Source organism: Tursiops truncatus, chromosome 14 (genome assembly GCF_011762595.2).
Source record: "Tursiops truncatus isolate mTurTru1 chromosome 14, mTurTru1.mat.Y, whole genome shotgun sequence".
Classification (NCBI taxonomy): Eukaryota; Metazoa; Chordata; class Mammalia; order Artiodactyla; family Delphinidae; genus Tursiops; species Tursiops truncatus.
Window position 1 is genome coordinate 12104030 of NC_047047.1, and position 15786 is coordinate 12119815.

The following is a 15786-nucleotide window of genomic DNA, read 5'->3' on the forward strand; positions in this document are numbered from 1 at the left end:
TGTGACATATCTTAGAAGTCAACAACTCCACTGGGCCTGATCTGAGAGCTCACCCTGGATCGGCCCTTCTAGAACTTTATAGGGTTTCAAAGACCACCGGAATCTACAAACCAGGGCGATCTGAGAATGTTCTGCCAACAAGACAGACAAACAAGTCTCCAGCTTCTCTAAGAACCCACAAAGACACAGTATTTGAAGAAAAAGGGTTGTTTAGCTTGAATCTTTTTGCAAGATTTGCAAAAAAGACATTTGCAAATAAAATGTGAGCCAAATTAATTACGTAATTTAAAAACCTACTAATTTCAAAATGTCCTAAAATGTAAAACTTGAAAATGGTGGGATCACACTAAGAGTCTAGTATGAAGACGGTCTAGTAGCATATGAGTGGAGAAGAAGAAAGGAATTTGAGGCGTAAAGATGTTGCAGAAAATTTTGGAATTCAGTGACCCCACACAGGTGACCCAAGTGATCAGGCACTTTTGAGGTGAAGGTTCATCCCCTTTCCTTGGAAAACAAGGTGTCCATCTTTATGTCCATCGGTCAGCCTGGAGCGTGGAAGGCTGTTTTGAGGCAAAACAATCTGATCATTTGCTCTTTGAGTTCGTGCTGTCACCAGCACTTTTATTATAAACAAATAAAAATTTACATGTCCTGTAGTGACATGTCTACGGATGCAACACTTCCAATCAATCTACTTCTTGGGGCCTTTGAGGACACTTTACATCACTTGTTATAAACTTCAGTGCCCTGAGTGGCTCTCTGAGGCAGAAATATGAGGAGGGAGGAGTCCATGAACTATTTTCAATATTTGAAAAGATGTGTGGCTTACTTACTATAAAGCATCTCGGGCTAATACAATGTCAATTTCTCTTTGGGTTGATTTCTACCAGCTTATGATACTTCCACGTATTATCTCAAACGGATTGCTCTGATTGACCTTTTTCTAGGTCTTTGATTAATACACGGAAGGGAAAGCCAATTGTTTAATAAACTCGGTCTGTTTTCCCTAATCACTTAGGAGTTCACGGTGGGTAATAAAGGGAGTCTCTGAGGGAACGAGCTTGGGAGGCAGAGTACAATGTCATCTGTGGTTCTCTGGGCCACTGCCATTGAGGCAAACCTGCCAACACAAGAAGATGCTCTTGACGCTGCGGTTGACGGCATGGTGGGGATTTCCTAGGAAAATCCATTCAACTCTTAGATCATGAAAGAGAGAGATGACATCTATGGAGGGTGGGTGGGGCGGAAGGCATCCATTGATGACTGGGGAAGAGGCATGAATGTGACAAAAATAGGGACCTCAGCCAAAAAAGATGATTCATGGCTGATTCAATCTGGAGGCCCCTCACTTGATTTTATTAGTAGGAAGAGATGCAATGGGGGATATGGGGGTGGGGGAGAGAAAAGAAATTAAAACACCGTGGTCCCTTTAATACGGTCCAAGATTTACTCTGCATAATCCAGCCATATTTTTGATAAGAAATTCATGGCTCCTCTGTCCCCAGTAACAGAATGGTGATCTTTATGGGGCCGGCGTGAGGAAGGTGGTGGGCACAGCCCCCGTCACATTAAACTGTCTCATTGAAGAGGCAATTTGTTTGATATTAAGAGTTATAAAAATATCGGTGCAGAGCGGTTATGCCGGGGATATTGTACAAGCCAATCTGAATTTTAATGTAGTGTGAGCAATAAACACCGTATTTCCCGTGCCTATGCCACACTCCCCCTCTGCAAATATTTGAAGAGAAAAAAATAGAGTTTTTGAGTGTCTTGCCCTTTTCCACTTCTGCCTCGCGCGGACTCATTCCTCACCAGATGTGTGGGAGCTGGCAGGGGTTTCTGGGTGCCTGGGAGCCAGCAGCATCCTTGAAATTGATAGCAGAGAGAATTAGAAACATGGCCACGTGGACCGGCTTCCCACACCCACTGTTCACGCCCCTCTCTCACGCAGGCGTCCATCCCGGTCCTGCTCAGGACTCAGCCCTCTCTGTCCACCAGCCTCTCAGGATTGTCATTCCAGGCATCCTTTAGTTTTCTTAATCCACTGGAATGCCATTTCCCAAGCATCCCACCCGCCTCAATCGTCTAAATCCACCCTAAATGCTCTTCTTATCTTCTCACCATGCCCTGGTCCCATCCCCTCTCTTCAGCTAGCTTCTAGGTGCGTACTTTGACCTCTTCTCTCTGTCTCCTTCCATCAGTCTTCTCATTATTTCCATTTACTGTCATTCCTCTTCCTTCACCTCCCAGTCACCTCGTCCCTGCCTCTTCTCCCATAAATATCCATTCAGTCTCACAGATAGATCTTTCTGAAACATGCTAACCAATTAATTTCACTTCCACAGGGCACCCACTTCTCATCAGGCACTGGGCTTATAGCTGAAGGAGACACAAACATGAATGACTGGTGGTCTCCGCTCTCCAGGGACACACAGTGCGGTTGGGAGTGGGACAGGAGGGGCCAGACAAGCACTCTGGTCATTTTCTTTTTTTCTAATTAAAATTTTTTATTGTTAATTTACAATGTTGTGTTAGTTTCTGCTGCACAGCAAAGTGAACCAGCCATACATATACATATATCTACTCTCGTCTAGACTCCATTCCCGTATAGGTCATTACAGAGCACCAAATAGAGTGCCCTGTGCTATACGGTAGGTTTTTATTAGTTATCTATTTTATATAGAGTGTGCATATGTCAATTCCAATCTCCCAATGAATCACCCCCCCCTTACCCCCTTGGTAACTGTAAGTTTGTTTTCTGCATCTGTGACAATTTCTGTTTTGGAAATAGGTTCATTTGTACCCTTTTTTAAGATTCCACATATAAGTGATATCATATGATATTTGTCTTTCTCTGACTACTTTACTCAATATGACAGTCTCATTTGGAGCAAAATGAGGTAAGATCCGCAAGAGACGTCCAAACAAAAGCAGCAGAGGACCTAAGGAGGGAAAATCAGAAATACGTCACAGAAGGGTTGGCTAAGCAGCTGGGCTTCCAGAGGGGATGAGGGTGACTGGTGGCGATTGGAGAACTGGGTGGAGAAGAGTATATTTCAGACAGAGCGAAGAAAGGCTTGGTGGGAGGGATTCATGGGGAATTTTTAAGAGATAGTGAGTCACCCAGTTTGGTTGAAGAGGCTCAGAGAAGTTCAGGGGTATGTCCAAGCTAATGAGAAGTAGAGTACGATCTAGTACCTGGGGTTGTCTGATTCCCAGTTCAGGACACTTTTCAATATACAACAGCAGTGATTCTCAAAGTGTGGACTGGGACTCCGGGACTACCTGAGACCCTCCCAGGGGGCCTGTGAGGTCCACACTACTTCAGAATCCTTTGCTTCTGCCTCGCTCACTTGTTCCCGAGTGTACAATGGGTTTTCTATTGTACATTTGGAAGATCTGCAGAGATCAGTGAGCTAACATTTTCCAAGTGACCAATGCGTGATGTTACAAATCACGCTTGGGTGAAACATCCACTCAGGATGCAAATCAGATCGATGCATTTAAAAGTAGGAGGGAATAAAAACCTCGTTGATAGGGTTTCAGACTCCACACTGCAAATCACCTTTAAGAAGGTGCCATTTGTTGAATTGTGAGGTCGTGTCAAAGAAGAATGCCCACGGGCTTCCCTGGTGGCGCAGTGGTTGAGAGTCCGCCTGCCGTTCCAGGGGGCACGGGTTCGTGCCCCGGTCCGGGAAGATCCCACATGCCGCGGAGCGGCTGGGCCCGTGAGCCATGGCCGCTGAGCCTGCACGTCCGGAGCCTGTGCTCCGCAACGGGAGAGGCCGCAACAGTGAGAGGCCCGCGTACCGCAAAAAAAAAAAAAAAAAAAAGAAGAATGCCCACAATTATCTGAAAAGGAGTTAATAAATACTCCCCCCCCCCCCGTTTTCAACTACATGTCTGGGTGAGGCCAGAGTTTGTTCGATACACTTCAGCCAAAACAACATGTGGCAACACTGAGCGTCAAAGCAGGTGTGAGGAGACAGCCGTCTCCTGTTAAATCAAACACTAAAGAGATGTGCAAATGTGGATACTAATGACCTTTGGCTCACTCGGTTTTCAAAATATATTTTCCATAAAAATATATTACCTATATTAACATGAATGAGTTTACTATTACTTTGAAATGAATTAATAAATATATCTTTTTAAAATGTGCCAGTTTTGACTTATAAGACGACAAATATTGATACCTGTAACCCACATAAACAAGGCTCTTGGGCTGCTCAGTAATTGTTTAGAGTGTAAAGAGACCCTGAGAGCAAACTTTTGAGAACTGTGGGAACAGAGATTGTCTCTGAAATTTATTATTTATCCGTTTGATTGAGTTTGGCTTAGAAATAGTGAGCCCACTCCTTGACTCCCCCTTCCCCGCCCCCTCACCCCTCTCTTGCTCTCATACTCCACCCCCTTCATTCACAGCAGCCCTATCCTTGAACCCCTTCCCTCCTTCTGGAAGTTTCCTTCCTCTCCCTTCTACCCAATTTCCCTTTCACAGCACCTCACTCCTTCACTTTCCCCAGATTCCAGGTCCAAACTACTTACATTCCTCAAGCTTGCCTCCCTTTCTCATCCGCTCTTATCTCCTTCACCTCAAACTCCCTCTTGAATCTCTCATCATTCTTTCGCAGACAAGCTCCCTGTTCCTTCTGGACATTATTGAGGCCATACACGCTCCTCGTATTTCCTCACCAGCTTCTTCTCAAAAGGCTTTATCTGTGGCTGTGACAACTGTCCGCACCTGTGCTGAGAATAGAACTCATCAGTTTCTTTTTGGAGTCACGTGACATTCTTCCTGCTCTTCCCAGCCTGGCCTCTGGCAAAGGAGGAGGCATGTCTTGGGTACAATGAAACGAACCCACCCGGGCTTGGAGGGAGATCCCAGCTTTGCCACATATTAACAGGATGCCTAAGAGCAACCAAATCACTCCATCTCCCTGAACTTCAGGTCCTACCTTTATAAAGTGAGGATACTACTACTCACCCTGCGGAGTTCTTTATGAAAATGAAATCAGAATAGATATACATGGCAGAGAGTAAGTCCCCATGAAGATCCACTATCATTATCAGAGTGAAACGTGACAGTAATCAAGAAACGTGACTTTTACAAACTAGTTAATTATTTGTCTTGATAATTATAAACTAAGGTAAACTATAACCTAGATCATTAGTTCTCAGACTTCCACATACAGCAGCATCACTTGGGCAGCTTGGTGGGTATAGGGAGACGCCCCCAGAAGTCCCGATTCAGTAGTTTATGGATGGGGCCCACACACGTATATATATATATATTTTTTATAAATTTATTTATTTTATTTATTTATTTTTGGCTGCGTTAGGTCTTCGTTGCTGTGCACGGGCTTTCTTTAGTTGTGGCGAGCGAGGGCTACTCTTCATTGCGGTGCGTGGGCTTCTCATTGTGGTGGCTTCTCCTGTTGTGGAGCACGGGCTCTAGGCACGTGGGCTTCAGTAGTTGTGGCACGCGGACTCAGTAGTTGTGGCTCGCGGGCTCTAGAGCACAGGCTCAGTAGTTGTGGCGCACGGGCTTCGTTGCTCTGCAGTGTGTGGGATCTTCCTGGACCAGAGGTCGAACCTATGTCCCATGCATTAGCAGATGGATTCTTAACCACTGTGCCACCAGGGAAGTCCCAGGTATATATTTTTAAACGAATTCTAATGCACGCCAAGCACTGGAGCAGGTATTTCCTGAATTGCTCTGAATCTCATATTTTCTCACTATTTTACGGCACTTTCCAGTTCTTAAAAATCTGCCCAATTTGTGTTTGATAATTTTTAAAAATACTGAATATGTTTTCATATGCATCATATTTACTGATAAAGGGACTGGCTCAGTATTTCACCACATTCTCATAACCACCACCACTCCCCACCCCCACCAATTCCACGTTAACAGGTGTGCAGGGAAGCCAAGGCACCTTGGGTATTATTTAATGTCGCTGAACCTTTATTTCTTAGCTTTAAAGCGATGACAGCCGTATCTCTTGAGGATATTATGAGAATTACGTGGACTAGTGGGGACCTCGTGTGATGTGCTATCCAAATGATACTTTTAATTATTTCCTTTTGTGCAAAGCCCATTTGCCCATCGATGAAAAGGAGGAATTAGAGTCACCAGTCTCCAAGGCGTTCACTGTTTTTGGACCACCCTGAGCTTCCCATGACTCTGAGCACAGTGATGGCTCCGGGTGGGCTGGGGGAGAACCAGGGACTGACTTCCTGCTGCATCCTTCCTCTCCCATCCAACTCCAACCAAACTGAGCCTCTGACCAAGCACTGTCTGTACTCAGCTGTCTCAAATGTGCTCAATGCTTTGGAAGCCCTGTCGTCTTGTTTTTCTTTTCTCCCTACTTCATTCTTTGGACTTGTTTGATGTACTTCGACCTGGAGGAGTCCTTATGTAATCTGAATGCTCCTTCGCCACACTGCCTGTGGGTGCAACGAGGTCACAGTGATCCGTGTGCCTGGTTCCTGGTACTGGCGAGATCATTTCTGGGAACTTGAGGCCATCATCCCCCCTCCGCCACCCCCTCACCTTCCCATGGCTCCTCCCATCCATCTCAGGCAGTGCCTGGGGTGTCATGATGCTCTCATGAATCTCTTGGCTCTCGTCATCTGCTGACGCTGCTCACTTCTTGGCGGTGCTCCCATTGTCACTCTGCTCAGGTGGCTTGTTGAAGTGTGGCCACCACCCGTTGTTCTGGATGACTATTTGCTGAGCATCTGCAAAACAGGAAAGGAAAAGGCCCCTCTCTTCTGTGATTCCCTTACAGCATGTTGGAGCAGAGTTGCTTGAACCCTAAGACTTTGCTGCTCACTTAACTGTGCATATACACAGCCCTTTCTCTGTGGAAGAACATCCCAGCCACCAGCAAGGCTGGGCAGACTGAGTGCACAGAGTGGAGGTCTCGCCCTGTGCAGAGTCCTTTCCATCAGCTGCTCAGGTCCCATGTCCAGATTGATTCAATGGTGCCTGGAGTTCCTCACCACAATCTGGCTTCCATGAAGACCCCATTAATGTTACCTGTGTACGTCCAAATCCCAAACTGTTTTCTCAGGAAGAGTCTTAGCCCTGCATACGTCAGTCAACACAGATAGACTCTGAGCGGTATGGAAGGGGAGAGTGCAGGGAACCCAAAACCTCATCCTGGATGTACAGTTATACCTGAAAAGCATGTTAAAGTGGGCAAAAATCTTCTCTCCCATTCTTCGTGTGAGGAGCATTTTTAGGTAGGTTTAGGGTTGGAGTTTGTGGGTGGGTGGTGGGAAAATGAGCTGGCCTTGCCTCTGGGGAGAATTTTTCCTTTCTTTTTGTTTATTTATTTGGAAGATAGCATCATAGGATGAACATTGAAGGGAACAGGAACTCTGGAGTGTTTTCTAGACAGAGGTGAAGGAAAAAGCTGGGAAGTCCAGTAGCAGGAGAAGGTGAACGAACCAGACCACCTGTTCCCACAAGCAGGCTGTGGAGATCACCAGTGATTCCCCATCACGGCCCCTTCCACAGCTGTCATGTGGATGCTACTCCGTGAAGGACAGTGGTCCAGAATCAGGAGAAAGGGACAGAGAGTGGATGGTGTGAAGGTAGGGGAGCAGGGATATGTTTTCAGATTGGTTTTGAGGATGAAAGAAACTTGAAGAATTAAGAAAAGCCTCGAAATTACTGTGTCCACCTTGGGAAGATAGGACAGAGAAGACCCCTCTCCCCAAGGAGAAGCCAGTGTGGGGATCATCCATCCGGCACCCAACACTCACTCTGGAACACACCTGGATCAGGGAACTGGCAATGGAGGTGCCTGATGGTGTCGTGAAGGAAACCTTCTGGGGCTCCCAGCACAGAGGGTGCGCCTGGATCAGGAGTGGTGTGAGAGAACGGAGAACTCGGAGTCTGGAGTCCTTGCTGAGAAAGAACAGACAGGACCCAAAGAGGGAGTAAACGCCAAGAAAAGAGAAAAATGAAGAGCGATGACTGTGCCGTCCTAAGGCTAACTGAGCTGCCAGCAGTAATAGGGAAAGTGGAAAGGGGCTCTGGTTTGGAAGGAAAGATAACAAGCTCTGCTTTAGACAAGTTTTGTTGCAGGGGTTGGAAGGTCAAACAAATAGAGATCTTCCATGGACAATAAGAAATATGAGATGGGAGAGGGCCAAGGGGTCAGGGTTTGAGATGGACGTTGAACGGCCATAGGATAATGGGAACAGGGCAGAGCTGCTTAGATAATTCATTTCTCTGCTTAAGAAATATTCCCTGGGTGCCTACTGTGTGCTAAGCACGGATCTGAGACCTGGGGATGTTGCAGTGAATCCGGCAGGGCAGGCATCTTGAATGATTTGTGTAGATGAAGAGAGTAAGAGATGTCGGCTCCAGGGGAAAGAGCGAGCATCAGACTGAGAGGTCAGCCTGTGACGCAGGAGGCCAGGAGAGGAATGAACAGCATGATGGATCAGGTAAGGCCAGAGCTGACCCACATGTAACATGAAATCCAAATAAAGTGGCCTAAATAAAGCAGGGGTGTATCAGTCTCTCCCAAAGCAAGGAATGTGGACGTGACAGTGAAGCACTGTCACCAAAGGACTCCACCAAGTTACTAAAGACCCAGGCAACCCACCCCTCCAAAGCCATATTGGTAACTGCCCACATCATGTGATCTGAAGGTCAACTGTGGTCCCTCTGTCTCCAACTTCAAAACTCTATATTTCTTCCTTCTCTGGTTTAAGGCTGTGTTTTTCAAAGTATATTCCGTGGAGCCCTAAGGAAATTTGGAGGTGCCTCAGGGGCAGCAGAGGGGGCTGGTCCTCACACACACTTGGCCACATAAACAATGATATATGATTAGACATATTTGACACATGCCCTGAAAAAGGAGTGTTTCCTGGAGATCAGATTGCCTGAGCAGCTCTTTTCTAGAGTAAGCAGGGGCTCATTTGCTGAGACCACTACTGCCAGAGGTGTGCTCTACCCAGGCCCCTACTGGTGTGTGTGTGTGTGTGTGTGTGTGTACACATGTGTACATGCATGCTACTCATGCCCAACTGACTTGTGTGCACTCACCTGTCCATCTCTCAGTGCCATGTGCCTTTTCTCCCCTCCGTGACCTGAGCCCTTACCCATTTGAAACCTGGGTCTTCTTTTAGATTCTTGGCCTAAAACACAGTATCACACTGTAAATCCATTTAGGACTTGCAGTTAAGGGGCATTTGAGGTGGGGCGGGAGGAGCAGAAAGGGAAAAGGAGGAACGTAGCCCAGAGAAGAGACACAGGGTGCCAAGACATGCTTGCTTCCAAGAGGAAGTCTTTGGAGAGAGTTGGAAAAGACCTCAACGTTTGTTGAAAGAGCAAATTCTGGGCCTGACTCTATTCCAGGGGCTTTCCCATAATTGTCTCATCTTTGTACCAGCTCTGCAAGGTAGGTGATTTTAGGCTCATTCTATAGGCAAGGCAACATGCCTCTGTTTATAGATTTAGTTACTGTGACAGCCAAAAGAGAACACATGTAAGAGAACGTTACAAACCAGAAGTGCTGTCCATGTGTGTGGGTTGTTGGCACTGGCTAACCTTCTAGTTGACCAACTTAAGGAAACTCACTCACCTTCTTTCTGCCTCTAGTCTGATGATTAGGAGAACGAACCATGGAAGGGAGAAGGCCCAGGGTGATGTCTCTAGCCCCAGGGAATAATAAGATGCAAGGGCTCCTCTACGAGCCTCCAGACCAGCAGTGTAGAAAGATAGGCAGACTCGGGTTTGAATCGCAGGTGCAGTGTATACCTCTGGCTGCCTGCTTAATCTCTCCAAGCCTTAGTTTTACATCTGTATAATGCGATCTATAATAGGACCCACCTCGTGGGGTTGTTGTGAGGAGTAAGTCAGTGAACGCATGTAAAGAACTTTGCGGTGTCTATCATATCAAGAAGTCTCAGTGGCTGTTAGCTTTGGTTATTATCGTTTACAAATGGGGAAACTGAGGCACACTTTTTCCAAATCCCAACCTGGGAGAGGGATGCTTCAGCAGACTTTGGACTGAGATCCTTGGCGTACAGACTGGTCCACACCCCCCTTCCTCCCCTGCTTATGGCCCAGCTCACTGGAGCCCCTTCTGTTGTTTACACATGTTGTGTGGGAAGTGTCATTGTGGGAGGGCATGTGAGTGAGTCTTTATGGCCTGAGGAGGGTTTGGAGTAGTGTTTCCCATCCCCAGGTCTCATTTCCTAGTCCAGAAACATTTATTCTACTCCTCACTTTTCTCAGTGCCCCCCTGTAGTCCTCCCTGCCCTCTCCCTTTGTGAAGGGTCTGTTTCTACTCTTAGCTTTGAGACTAACAGCTGGGAAATTTTTTCCATCCCAAATTTCTAATTTTAGTCATTTATAACCATCTCAAAAGTTATCCAGAGGGATGAAATGTCCCTTATTTCATCACAGCCCCCAGATAGGATCTTTAAAGTCTTTCTACCTTTAACTTTGAAAAAAATCCATGGAACTATTTTTGAGGCAGGGAAGCATGAATGAGGGTCTATGACAGAGAGAGAGAGAGAGAGGTGGAGGGATACGTAAGTTTTTATTTATTTTTTTGCCGCTCTGCTTGGCATGTGGGATCTTAATTCCCTGACCAGGGATCGAACCCACGCCTCCTGCAGTGGAAGCGCAGAGTCTTAACCACTGGACCACCAGGGAATTTCCAAGTAAGTAAGTTTCTTTCTTGGCTGATGTACCCAGAACAACCAGACACTATGGATTAGAGTCAAAGTCCTCTGGGGGTGGTGACTGGCCCCAATGTGGGGAACCCCCAGGAGCCGTGAGGCTGAGACACTGACCCAAACCTGAGACTGGTCAGGACATAACAAAAGAGGCATGGAGTAGGTGGGGTGTGTCTCTCAGGGGCACAGATCTTCCAGCAGCTTGGTCATGGTACTTTCCCCAGAACTGAAATGTGCATGTCTCAAGTACCTCCTAGTGAAGAATTTGAGTGGAACTCTCCTGCCTTGGTGACTTCAAAAGACCCCAGGAAAATGTAACCCATTTACTCATATTAGCCATTAACATTTCAACCCAGAAGAGTTTACAGAACCCAGGATATTGGAGTCTGAGACGAGCAGGAAGCAGCGGAGCTGAGGAAAGAGACGGGGCCCAGTCCAGGACCAGGTTTGGAGGCACTGGTGACCCAACGACTTGGAGGAGAGGAATGCTGAACTATTGGATGGACAGATTTTGTATGGTCTTCACGTCCTCCTTGGGCCAGTCCATTTTTTTTTAAGACCAAAGGCCTGGAAACGGAGGTGGGTTGGATTGTGAAAGAGATGAGAAGGGAGAGAAATCAGGATATTCTACAAAGGTCAGTATGTTAAAAGGCAAAATCTAGAAGACATAATCCGAAGGAACTCATATTTGATAGTGAAAAGTCAAGGGTTCCAGAAATAGCACAAAGACAAAGAAATACTGGCTGTGCCCAGGCCATAGGAACAGACACTCATACACACAAAACTGGTGCCAAGCCGAGTTCTTGGCTGGACTAACCAGCGACAAGGGGTCTGCCTTCTTCGAGATCCTTTGAAATCTCTTTCTGTTGATGCTGAGGGGCCTTCCAGGAAGGAAGAACAGTTCAAACACCCTTGAGGCAGACTTTGAGCTCTGCCTTCCACTCTCACCAACTCAGCCTCAGTATACTTGACTCTCAGGGCTGAAGCCAAGTCTTCCAGTTGGAACCTCTCGCCTTTAGGGGGTGGATGCCCCCCATGCAGAGCCTGAGCTCAGAGAACAACATGGCTGTGGGTGTCATGACTTGCATCTGCCAGTGTTATTTTATTTTCTCCTCTCCTGGCCTGCACGATCACCCTCTGTGTTTAAACAAACAAAAAAAGTTAGAAGGACGATGACAACTACAACAACTAAAGAGAGTATTCTCAGTGTCTTGACTCTCACCTGTCTGTGGGTTCAGGTGATGACACCTTAATAATAATTTTGGAGCTTGCTAACTTGGACTCCCACTTCTCCGTGCAATCTTTTCCTTCTCTCAAACATTTCTGTACTACCCAAGGGGTAGTGTCTATAGGCATTTTAGTTTGGGCTGCTATGGTGCTGGCTTTTGTTATTTTGGTCTGTCATCTCCGCTGGTCAGCAAGAGCCTTTGCTCTTCCCAGAAATGCCAACACTGGGGGCTCTGTCATCCGAAGCCACTGTTCAACCACTAATGTTCTTAGGAAGTGAGAACATTGTACGCTCTGTGCTCAGTTGGGGGAAATCTCCAAGCAGGGCTGCCTATACCCCCAAAGAATCAAAATTTACTGGAACACCTCTTTCAATTTATAGACACACAGAGCTATTTTTTCCCTTGTGTCCTCAAGGTAGCTGATTTGGGACAAGTTCCTGAAGTAACTCATGCTGCACACGATACCATGACCCTCTAACCCTTGGTGCTGCCATTGAGTCCGGCTTGCTTTGAAAGAGTTTCTTCCTAAGCGTGAATTATCTTACGAGGTCCCTGTCATTGCTTCCTACAAATGGGCTTCCAGGGGGAACCACCCAAGAGCTCATCAGACATGTTTGTTTATATACAGACTCCTACAGACTCAGTTCAAGATTTTTCTGGGAACCATCTCAGCTCTGCTCTAAGCAAGGACCCAGACGGATTCTTGGGAGAGATATATTTCTCAAGTCCATCTACCAGATTGTACCAGAGTCTCTGCTCTGTCTTAACTGGGAGACCCTGTTATTCCAGTTAACAGCATTGACTAGGCAGATAGCCCAGGGTCAGAGCTTTCCTGAGGACCAACTCTGCTGAGAACTGGTACCAAGGAGAGTTACTCTGACTTATCCTGATACCACTGTGAGGCCCAGGACCACCTTCTCTACCCATGGGCTTAATGAATCACAATGCCAGGCAATACACTCTCCCAAGTCCCTGTACCAAGTTATCCCGTCACTCAAGATCTCCAGCCTTCATGGAAATACTCTCTTCTCTCTTATACAGAAGAGGACCTCAGGGTCCCAGAAGCGAGAGAGATTTTTGCTTCAATCAGCATGACCTAGAATGCAAGGAAGCTGTAACCATGTTCCAGAGTGGATGTTCCTAAGATAAGGCAAAGATCCCTGTCTAAGACCCATGAAGTCTCACAAAGTGCCTTCTTCTTGGTCACTTACTACTTGCAGGCCATGCATATGTCCCTCATCAGTTTCTTGTCGTAATACCCTCACTGCCCATGATTTTTCCTCTCTTTTCCTTCCTTCCTGTATCCCTTCCTCCATCCCTCCCTTTCCTCTCCCCTTTCCTACTAATTAAATACTTACTATATACCATACACTCTGCTGGATACTAGAAGGATGAGAGATGGGTAAGACATTGTCCTTGCCCTTGAAGGGCAAGCACATCATACGGTGGGGAAGGCAGATGTGTACACAATTAACTATAATAAAATATGTTGAGTGATATAATGGAGTCCTGCCCAAAGTGTCATGGGAGCACAGAGGAGGGAGTGAAGGAGCCGCCTTAGAGGTCAGCAGGAAAAGCTTCACAGAGAGGGTGATTTCTGAGTTGCCTTTTGAGGAGTGAATAGGAATTTTCCAGATGAACAAAGACAGGAAGGGCATATATCAGGCAGGGGGAAGAGTGAGAGTCTGTCATGGCCAGAGCAAAGCGTGTGGATTGGTTTTGAGGGTTTGAGAAACATTTTGAAAAGGTAGTTGATGATCGGGGTGTGATGGGCTCTGAGTATCATGCTGAAGAAATGGTATTTTATCCAGTATGTGATAGAAAGCCAGGCACAGCGTCGTTCTTTCCAGGACATTTTTTGGTCTGGCAAGTCTGACAGAGCCAGACTCAAGGTGGGCAATGAAATTGTGTATATACTAGTGGTTAATCAATTAACTGATCGAATATTTATTAATGGTCAGTGTGCACCAGTGTCTGTGTTAGATACTGTGGAAGTGCAAAAGAAGCATCATGATTAGATCATGAGGTCATGAGGGGTTCACACTTAGAAAAATTTGAGGGTAAGAAGAAGGAGTACAGTATGAGATCATGTGGTTGAATGGCTGTGGGTCAAGGGAGGGAGAGAGCAGAGAAGACTGAGTGGGTTTGAAGGATCAACAAGAGGCCATTCTTCACTCCAGAAGCCACATGGGCGAAGAGATGCATTGAGCATGGTGTGGACAGTGCAGAATCTGGCCTGTCTGGACACAGACTTGGAAAGAAGATGGATACAGACATGAGGTCAGGTGAAGGAGGGTCTTGAAGTCAGGTAGAATAGTCTAGAACCTCTGGGTGAGGAGGAACTTTTTAAAGCCTTCTAGAAAAACTCTTCCTACCTTGCTAATCTCACACGTGGGTCTCTTTTATGATAACCCTACCTGTGATCATCAATCTTTGTTGAAATATATAGAGAGACAGGAGCAGACAATTTCATCCTTAGATGTCTCTGACTGTTGGAAAGGTCTTCTAAAATCTAGCTCATGATTTCTTTCCCTTTCTTTCTTTCTTTCTTTCTCTCTCTCTCTCCCTTTCTTCCTTCCTCCCTCCCTCCCTCCCTCCCTACCTTCCTTCCTTCCTTCCTTCCTTCCTTCCTTCCTTCCTCCCTCCCTCCCTTCCTTCCTTCCTTCCTTCCTTCCTTCCTTCCTTCCTTTCTCTCCACCACATGGCATGCAGGATCCTAGGTCTCCAGCCAGGGCTCGAATCAGTGCCCCCTGAATTGGAAGCATGGAGTCTTAACCACTGGGCCACCAGGGAAGTCCTAGCTCATGATCTCTTGTGTCCTCTGGTTCCAGACATGTCCCTCTGTGTCAATCAGCTTCTGATCCTCCTTGAGGATTTTCAAATTAAGCTCAAATGTTTAGCCTCCCTTCTTGCAGTTTGGAAACTCTCAGTTTCTTCAATCACTCTTCCACAGGGAGGCTGGAGCCTGGGATCTCCTCCCAGTTTGGGCTGGTACATGATGCTGTTCCCCCAGGGCTGATTCTTCTTTCAGGTGGGGTCTGCTCGGTGCTGTGCAGTCTGGACACAATTGAGTAGGTGGTGACCAGCCTCTGTCAAATGACTTAGTGGAAATGTTGTTTTGTGAAGATGAGTCTGGCCTCAGAGTTCAGGGTTGGGGGCAGGTGAAACCTGGGGGACCTTGGCAGGAGTCCAGGCATAAGAGCTAGATCAGGGTGATGCTGGGTCAGGGGATGAATAGGAAAGAGTGAAGCCAGGGGACATTTCAAAACTGATAAATGGGAGAAGAGACAATGATGACTCTAAGTTTTCTGATCTGAGAGCTTGGGAAAATGGCAAATGCATGGGCAGAAATGGGGCGGAGGAAGGGCGGCTGACTGTAGGGATGAAACTGAATGTGCCCCAAGAGCTGGGCACTTATACTGAGGTGCTTAGAAGTGGTTGCCAATGTGTCCTGGGAGCCCAGGAGTGTGGTCAGACTAGAGATAGCAGTTTGGAGTCATGAAAGGCAGGAACCTGTATAGGGAGTGAAAACACAGAGCAGGAGTGAGCTCCCAAGAAAGCGCCCATAGAAAGTCTACGGTGTGTAGATGGGAGGGAAAAAAGACACACAGGAGGGATACAGGCAATAAGCTGTCAGAAGTAGAGCAGTGTCAACGATGCCAGAGGAGTAGGGGGCTTCCAGAAAGAAGTGGTCAGTGAGATCAAATGCCCAGGAGGACAAAGAAAATGAGGCCACCCATCTTACCCAGGGGGAGAAGGGGGACAAGCCTCAGTAGGATGGAGGGGGGCAGAGCAGCCCTGGAGGAGATGCAGAACGGACTGGGTGGTTACCCACTCCTCACACCGT

General features: G+C 46.8%; 1 long non-coding RNA gene across 1 annotated transcript; it reads right to left on the reverse strand.

The window, feature by feature from the left end:
* Nucleotides 1–5294: 5294 nt before the first annotated feature.
* Nucleotides 5295–9286, reverse strand: LOC141276379 (uncharacterized). Its single transcript, XR_012325871.1, has 2 exons — nucleotides 6557–9286; nucleotides 5295–6450 (listed from the first exon to the last, which is right to left on the reverse strand). It is a non-coding gene; the product is annotated as an uncharacterized lncRNA (long non-coding RNA).
* Between the last annotated feature and the right edge of the window lie 6500 nt (nucleotides 9287–15786).